Source organism: Hipposideros armiger, unplaced genomic scaffold (genome assembly GCF_001890085.2).
Source record: "Hipposideros armiger isolate ML-2016 unplaced genomic scaffold, ASM189008v1 scaffold_810, whole genome shotgun sequence".
In the NCBI taxonomy this organism is placed as follows: Eukaryota; Metazoa; Chordata; class Mammalia; order Chiroptera; family Hipposideridae; genus Hipposideros; species Hipposideros armiger.
This window is the reverse complement of record NW_017732160.1, coordinates 329819-338476: the sequence shown is the minus strand read 5'-3', so window position 1 is coordinate 338476 and position 8658 is coordinate 329819.

Genomic DNA, 8658 nt, shown 5'->3' with positions numbered 1-8658 from the left:
TGAATCGCTTTATATATGTCAGATGTGGAAGATACCATTATGACATGGCAGGTGAGAATCCTACCATCATGGGATTTAGATGCTTTGTGAGTAAAAATAGTGTTAAGATTTGGTCTATGAGGAAGAAAAGGGATCATTTTTATTTTCTCAGGAAATCTTAGCTAGTAAGTGTCTGAGGGGAAAATAAAACTAAATAAAATAAAGATGAAACTCAATGCCCAAATGATCATTTATAATGAGAAAATGAGGTGCTATAAAATACTGAAAGAAATAGCTTAAACATATGGAAAGCATAAATGTATTCTGTCTAATCACATTCAGATTCCTGAATTAATTTTGGATTTTTTGTATGATCAAAAATACTATACAATGACATGAGGTCCAGGAAAAGATTATATACTTTATAAAAAAATCAATCAATAGTAATTATGAGAATGTTATGAAATCAATAAGTATTAATCAAAAAAGGAATAAACTAATGAAATGAAAAACATTCTATTCTGCCACTCTAGCCATTTTATGAGCAAACTTCATATATGATTTAAATTGAAATACATTCCAAATATTTATTAAAAATGCTATAGATTTTCCCTTCTATTATTTTTTTTTACAAATCCATAGATACAGCCCCAAATTTAAATATCTTCACAATATAAAATATAATACTGACACACTCAAATTTCTAGTAACAAGCAAACTCATAAGCAGGAGAAAAATGCCAATCCTGCTCTCACCAAATCATACTCCCAGCTCCAGAGAGCAGTAACAATTTAATCATTGAGCTACTTCAATGACATTGAAAAGAAGTAATAAAATCATTTCCCTTCTTCCTAATTCAATAATATAATTCATGCCAGAGAATTTAAAATGAATTTCACACATTTAAAAATACATTTTATTTCTACTAAATGTATTTTATATATTACCAGAGGGAGAAGCTAAACAGCTCTGATAGCATTGTAACTGACTGAAAGCCTGAACTCAAGCAAAAAAAAAAAAAAAAGCAAATTTCAAACTCTATTTTGTATTTTAATAGGATCAGTTAGCAAGTTTAAATTCCCTCTGCTCATTGTGCTTTCAAGTTACAAATGAAATCGAAAACCATAAAGTAAAAGCAGGAAGAAAATTATTTTTGGATTCTCTGATGATGGAGAAAATATATACAATGGGTTACATAAAGAAATTACCTTTATCTGCCAAAGTAATCTGACTACATTTCATATACATTTTTGAATAGTCTATAAGAAAGCAAATTATGTGAGATAAAGTTGTTAAAATAAAAGTTAAGTGAGACAAAATGTCACTTGATTTAAAACTGTAATGCTACAGAAATAAATGAATGCAATGTAACCAGTTATAAAAATGCAGAAAGGATCTCTTTTTATTGCTCTATTTCTATGACTATCTGTAAGAAGCACATAGTACTGTTTGCTGTACCATAGATACCCGGTATCATCGTATGTAAGACCTTCAGATTTAACCTGACCTCCTCAGAATGGATATCCACACTACAGTATGTTAGGGGACCTTTTTGATACCACTTTGATAATTCTTTGCAAACCTCCATTAGAAACAGAGGAAAGCCACTTCAAGAGTGTGCACTTAGAGCTTACTGTTTACCTATACACTCATAAGATCAAAACCCCTGGTCTTACTGTTTTTGTTAACAAGGAGCAGTAAAAGTCTTCCCACATACTGAGTTTTGGTTTCCATTTTACAATCTGAGATGACAGACGGCACAAAAATGATGAGAAAACTGTGGGGAGGCTTCCAGAAGATTGATTCTCTCATCAGCTGATTCTTTTCTAGTTAGTCTTTTATTGACTACAAAGGTATAGCCAATGCAGAAAAGGAAACCCAGACTGCCCTGTTTAATCCTGAGGGCATTGGCAAAAGGTGATCACTTTTTGAGAAAACAGAGGCCTACAAGGAAATCAGTACACTGTATGAGCTGTTAAGCTGATTTAAACACACAAGGGATGCCTGGGGTTGAGCACAAGATCTCTGAGGTGTGAGATGAGAATAAAACCATTCCACAGACTAATATTACTGAGCTTTAGTAGCAGGTGGTACAGTTGATCAGTCAGGAACCTGTCATCTGAGAGACATGAAAAATCCTTCATTTTTTTTCTCTGCTCACCAAGAGTAAAAATATTGCGATTTGGAATTTTGGCAATTATCACATACAAGTTATGACAATTTAGGTACCCATAAGGAGTGAGTAAAACCAAAACATAGCTACATTTTCTGTTTGTCTAAGATTACAAACTATAATAACTCGAAGTGGCTGACCAAAGATTTACCTCTGTTTTAAGTGCATCTGGAATGAAACCTTTACATGCTGTCAGCATAACCTGCAATCCACAGCCCAGAAAAATCCAGGTGGAATTTTCATGGCTAGAGAGAGAAGTGGAGATTTTGTTTTGATGATTTTGTGGCTTGGGTGGTCAGTTTTATTACTGGCATGTTATTACTTAAACAATTGTGGCGAAAAGTGTGCATTTTGACATTATTCACTTTTTGATTAGAGTCTTAGAGAGAGGGTAAAATGTTACAGTGTGAGATTATATTTGCAATGGCCATATATGACCCTATCATTCTCCATTTGCTAATTGCTACAGACAAATAAAATAGAATAGAATAAATGAAATACTACATATTTTAAAAGTGTTTTTTCACTACAACCAATTCTGTACCATGAACATTTAGATTTACAATATAAGTTAATAAGGACGTTAAGATATTGGATTGTCAGAAAACTCATGACGTATTTTTTCTATGTTTTTCATTGCAAAAATGCCTCATGACTTTTCCGACAACCCAATATATTATTAAAACTAAAATACTATCCTTTTCAAAGGCACATAATTTTAAACATGTGAAATCCTAAAATGAGAAAATACAATATTTGATTTTGTTTTTATTTACAATGTGTTAGCCATAAAATTCTTAATTATAATAGTCTTCTCTTCAAGTAACATTGTATGAAAGTGCATACCATTAATGATTATACCAACAATTATTCTTTGAATGTCTACCAGATATCTTGTAATTTCCTCAATTATGGGACACTATGTGGTGGTGTTTTTTTTATAGTTTACAATCAATAATCGATGAGTTGAAGCAAATTTGCTGCATCAACTCATCAATTTACCTCTTTACTGGAATATTTTTAATAATAGAGCCCAGAAATAATACACCAGAGGATACCAGAAAGAAATATATACCAGCACTTTGCAGAGGATAAATTCTTCTAAGAACTTTAACCTGTTAGGTTTTACAGGTTTTGAAAAAACATATTTGCAATATACTGCCTTCTCATTATTTCCCAGCTCTTTGGTTTGAATCTTGACATAATGTACTAATGCAAGAACTCAAACCATAGAATTACATTCCCTGACTACAGTCCTCCGTCTTTATGCCTCTCTCACCTCTTTATACTTGCTGATTTCATATTGTCCCTAGTCCTTTGATACCTGCTTATTGTAAAAGCCCATCAGCTGCCTTCTGCCATCAGTTATTTCCCTATCTCTGGTTATTTATAACGAAGATCTGTCCTTCTTCGTGCTAGAGATAATGGGTCCAAGCTTTTTGACGGTCAGAAAACAGCCAAGCAGACACACACACACACACACACACACACACACACACGCTCACATGGAAACCCATACAGAGATATACACTCATACATACACAAATACATACACACATACATACACACACACACCCCAAAATGGTAGCATTTTCAGGGGCAAACTAAAAAAGCAGGCATCATGGTAAGTGTTCAGGCCCACTTGCCCCATCACACGCAGTTCAGAGCACGGAAATCTGTCAGGACCTGACCACAGCCTCCTGGTGAGGACTACAGACCCTTGGACTATGAAACCTTGAAAATGCAAGATCGAGGGAGCACCACCTCTCCAATGGCCTAATCAGGAGTCAGGATACAACGATAATATGGTGTGTCAGATACTGACTCCATCCTTAAACTTGCAGCACCAGCCCTTCCCTTGCCAAGGCCGAGAAACTGCTATGCAGTTNTGCAAAAAAGACTAGAAATCTAGTCTGTTATTGCATAGCTATGTGTCTCCCTTACATTATAAAGTTCATTTGATAAATCAGGAAAATGAATAATTGGGAACATTATTAGCTGTCTCTGGTAAAGAAATATGTTATTCCTTTAGACAGGATTTTAAAAATAAAAACAACTAGGAAAGAAAGGTGTCAAAATAAGTTTTTGGGTTTTTATTTTTTTTGTGTGTGTGTGTGTTTTTTAATGTTTAAGATACCGTTTAAAAGAAAATGCTGTAAGAACCAACTGACAGACTTAGGGAAAAATTATACAGCATGCCTTAGGTTTTGTTTTATACAAAATTTTGCCCTAACACAATGAAAGAAGGCTAGAGGGGGTAAACAAGTTTCACTGTTGTTCATATCCACTTTTCATAACACCTCTCAGGAATCTGTGCAATTCTTCTTATATTTATTCTCTATCATGTGGATGAAACTAACCTCTGTTGCCCAGGTTGCAATAATGGGCTCTCAAAATCATATCACAATCACATCAGTCTGACCCCAGTAATTGGTTGAACAATAGATCTCTGCTCAGAATTTTGACTTATGATAAAAACGCTCTTGAATATAATAACCAGTGAAGGCACAGTAATCTTGCTATCACATGGAAAGAATCTATCTGCATGCAGGCAGAGGTAAGCAAAGCCTGGAGATTAAGAGTCATTATCATGTGAACTTCTGGATCCAACCATCACTAGGCTAGACACACCCATTGCCCAATTGCATAAGTCAATTAATTTCCCTTCAGGTTAAATAAATACAGGGATATCTGCCTTAACATACTTCTGTCTGAATCCCAGTAATAGTTTTTATTGAATATTAAAAGTTAAGGACTGATACAGACGTTTGAAAACTATTTGTCATAAGCACCACATGTATACTCTTATACTATGTTCCTCCTCAATATTTTTATTTCTTTTCTGATTATTTGATGTTGAACAAAACTGGGAAGGAGCCTACATGATTCTACTCTCTGTAACACACTAGGCATATTGACTTATGAATATTTATTCTCATAATTGTAAAATAGCTTTTTTAAACTATATGTTGGTAAGATGCCATCAACCTATACTGAGGGATATCATAAGAAATAGCCATATGAAACTGGTTACTTTACTCCTGTAAGATGTGAATGCAGACAATATCCCCTGAGGTAAACAGTGCCTGCTCAATGGAGACCCAGAATAACTTTATCTTCTTTGTTATCTCTGTTATCAGTATCTCTGAGTTGCCAAAGCTACTAGATTATTTTTAGATTATGGATGCTATAAATTATGTAACTCATAATGTGTCTTTTTTTATTATTTTCTTACAGGTTACTTGAAAGCTTAAAACCAATGTGTGACCCATCTCTACTAGGATTGCAGTTATCTTGCATTTTGTGTACTAACTTCACCCACGGGTTCTTTTTTACCTCTTTTCCCCAATTCACTCAACTTTAACAGTTCTTTTATATTTTGTTGTACAGATCTTTACATATATATGGCCTTAAATTCTTCTGAAAACAGACTGAAATGTAAATATTTTCTTTTATTAATGCAGTGATAAATTATTACAATTAATTAAGCAAATTAATGATGTCAATAACATAATTAGGAGTCACTCATGATCACACATCAGTGATGCTTCTATTACTACATATGGCTTTTTTATTAATTTATAACTTTGTATTGTGGGTTTACTTTTCCAGACAAACAGCTTATGTCTCATCATGAATTTACCATAGCAACAGTGAAAGGGAGCAACAGAATCTTGAATATTAAATTTTTATCAGGGATTCAATGCAAGTTTGAAGGCTTGGTTATATTGGATGGACACAATGCTTAATACAATACAATGAGTTTTCACTAAACAGAGGATGAAAAATTTAAAGACATGGGCATTAACCATGAAAATTATCTTTAATTGGAAAAGGAAATCACAGGCCACTGTCAAACAGAAGAATAATGTGGAATATTATAGTAATATTTTTCTGAAATTGGCATCTAAATTATTAAACGTACAAGTTTTCCACTGGCTTTTGTTATTTTTTTCTTATTTCTCTAAGTAAGATACACCTGATACAACTGTAAAAAAACACAAAACACTTTTTTTGCAGAGCACTTACATATTTCCTATTATACGTTAACTAATTTTCCAGTTGGCTTGCAATTTTCCCTGTTCCTGATTGCTTAATTCTATACCCTATTCCATCTACACTGACAACAANTCATGGTTTTGTGTCTCACCTTTTATGTTTTCATTCTGGCCTGTCTGCCTAAGAGGCCCTTTCATCATTCTAAACCAGAATGGCTTTCTATGCAGCCATTAGAGTTTGTTCCAGACATCATTTCCTCCAGGAACATTTCTTTAAAGTATCTATTCTCTATAGCCTCATATTTACACTGAGTATATTACTGTATTCATGGCTACCATTTTGAATTGAAATCATGTTTACCTGCCTCTCCCTACCATGAGGCTGCACATATGAGAATAAAAGGTGTATCTCATGCAGCGTTGTCCCGTGATCATTTTCACTGAGGAGAACACTTAATAAGTACATAGGATATACTTGCTAAATTATATTAAATAAGTAGCTTTTATAGTCTGGTTCTTATCTTTCATTTCAATTTATTTTCTCTGTCAAACCTGTTCCTATTCCCAGATTTTCTACTCATCAGTCCTTTAAAACCCTTGTACTTTCTTTCCTCAAGGGTTTGTTCATTCCTTTGACTTAGCTCACTCACTCCTCTCCTTGATGCCATTTTCATGATCAAGGTGTGTAACCATGAAAGGGATGCTTGGGTAGCAAGTCTCCCTGGACTTCCCCATTAGGCCCATGATTGCCTGGGGTAAATTACTCAAAGCCTTATTGGTTATCCTTCAAGTGTCTAATCTAATTATTATTCTACCATCTTTTAAAATTTACTTTTTTTACTGTAGAGGTTAAAAAAATATCTAATGAGGACTTTACTATGCTTTTAAATGTCTTCACATGTCTGCTGTAACATTTGTCACACCTCTATGTAAATGGAAGTACCCAAACAGAATCTCTTTTTATAAAAGGAAAATAGAAAAAGAAGTAGAAAATGTAAATGGGGAGAGGGGGAATTGAGAAGATAATGACTGAAAGAAAATTTCCTTTAAAAGTGATCATTCATTTTGAGTTAGATCAAGTGATAGCATCATTTTTGGAAAAAGAAAAAGTAGGAACAAAATGTCTACCCATTTAAAAAGTTTTCCATTTGCATTTTGACTTAGATTGTCTAGTATTTTTTCAACTTCCATTAAATTTGGCCAATAGTGCAATCTTTGTGCCCGAATCCTACTTTAAAATCAGTGCCAACTCTATTGTCATTTCTGCTTTTTCCCCAGTATGTTGAAAAATATGCATTAAATAATAACCAAAACATCCTAATGTAGAACATAGTCTTTTAATAGAAAGTCCAGGAGATGTGTGGCCATGGCAATAAAGTCCTGGTACCTGAAGTAACTTAGCTGAGCCTGTGAGTGGCCAGTTCCCTATTACTTCTACAATGCACCCCAAACATGACATACTAGCTGTGGCCTTTTGTGATTGTTTCACATGAGATATCTTTTTTTCATTCCAAAAGAAATTTTCTTTCTATAGTCATTTGTCTATAGAACCCCAAATGCAGTAATATTGCCCCAAATGACTGCTGATTTCAAGGAAACTAAGGTCTTTTCTGTGAGTGTCCATCAAGCTCCCAGTCCTCAAGGAGTCATAAAAATGGGATCCTTTGAGATCCTGAGTAACTGGAAATTCTTCACACTATGTTATTGTTTCAGCAGCTCAAGCATGGACTTTTATCCTTTGTCTGCTTCTTATTTCTCAAAGAACAGAAATAGAACTGCCAAAATGCCACAAGGGAAGCTATTCTCATTGTCAGGTCAAGCTGTAGTCCTATTAATAATGCTAGTGTAAGTAAGAAATACCATATAATTATAAAGATGATTGTTCTTGTTAGAATTTCACTCTCTTAATTTGAAATAACCATTTTTTTCCCATTATCAGTAAGTTTGAATTTATTGTTGCTTTCTTCTTATTAAGGAAACTTGGAAATTGTGTGCTTTCTTCCGGTCTAGTATTATCTTTAGATAATTGATTTCAATGACAAGTGAATGCATTCTCTAACTATAAATTGTGGTTTTAGTAATTCATTGGTTCAGTATAAGGTCTAGCTCATGTTTTCCTATGTGTTTATTTTTTTGAGTTCTGATTTAATTTCTCCACTCTCATAATACAGAAAATAAGTGGAAGGATAAGTGAAACCCCTTGCTAGCCCTCTCATTTCCTAAAGATGTCTTTTTGTAAAGGACCAGGTAGTTACTGATTTTAGGCTTCGTGGCCTATACAGTCTCTGTTTCAACTACACAACTCTTCCATTGTCATGTGAAAGCAGCAATAAATCATGCACAAATAAATAGATGTGACTATGTTCCAAAAAAAATTATTGAAAATAGGATATGGGCTGGACTCCCACCTTAGAGGGATTAGTGTCAATTGACATGAGAACACAGTCATTTTGGCTGGAAAATACTAGGGACAATTTTTGATTGGTCAATTAGGATCCCAAAAGAGGT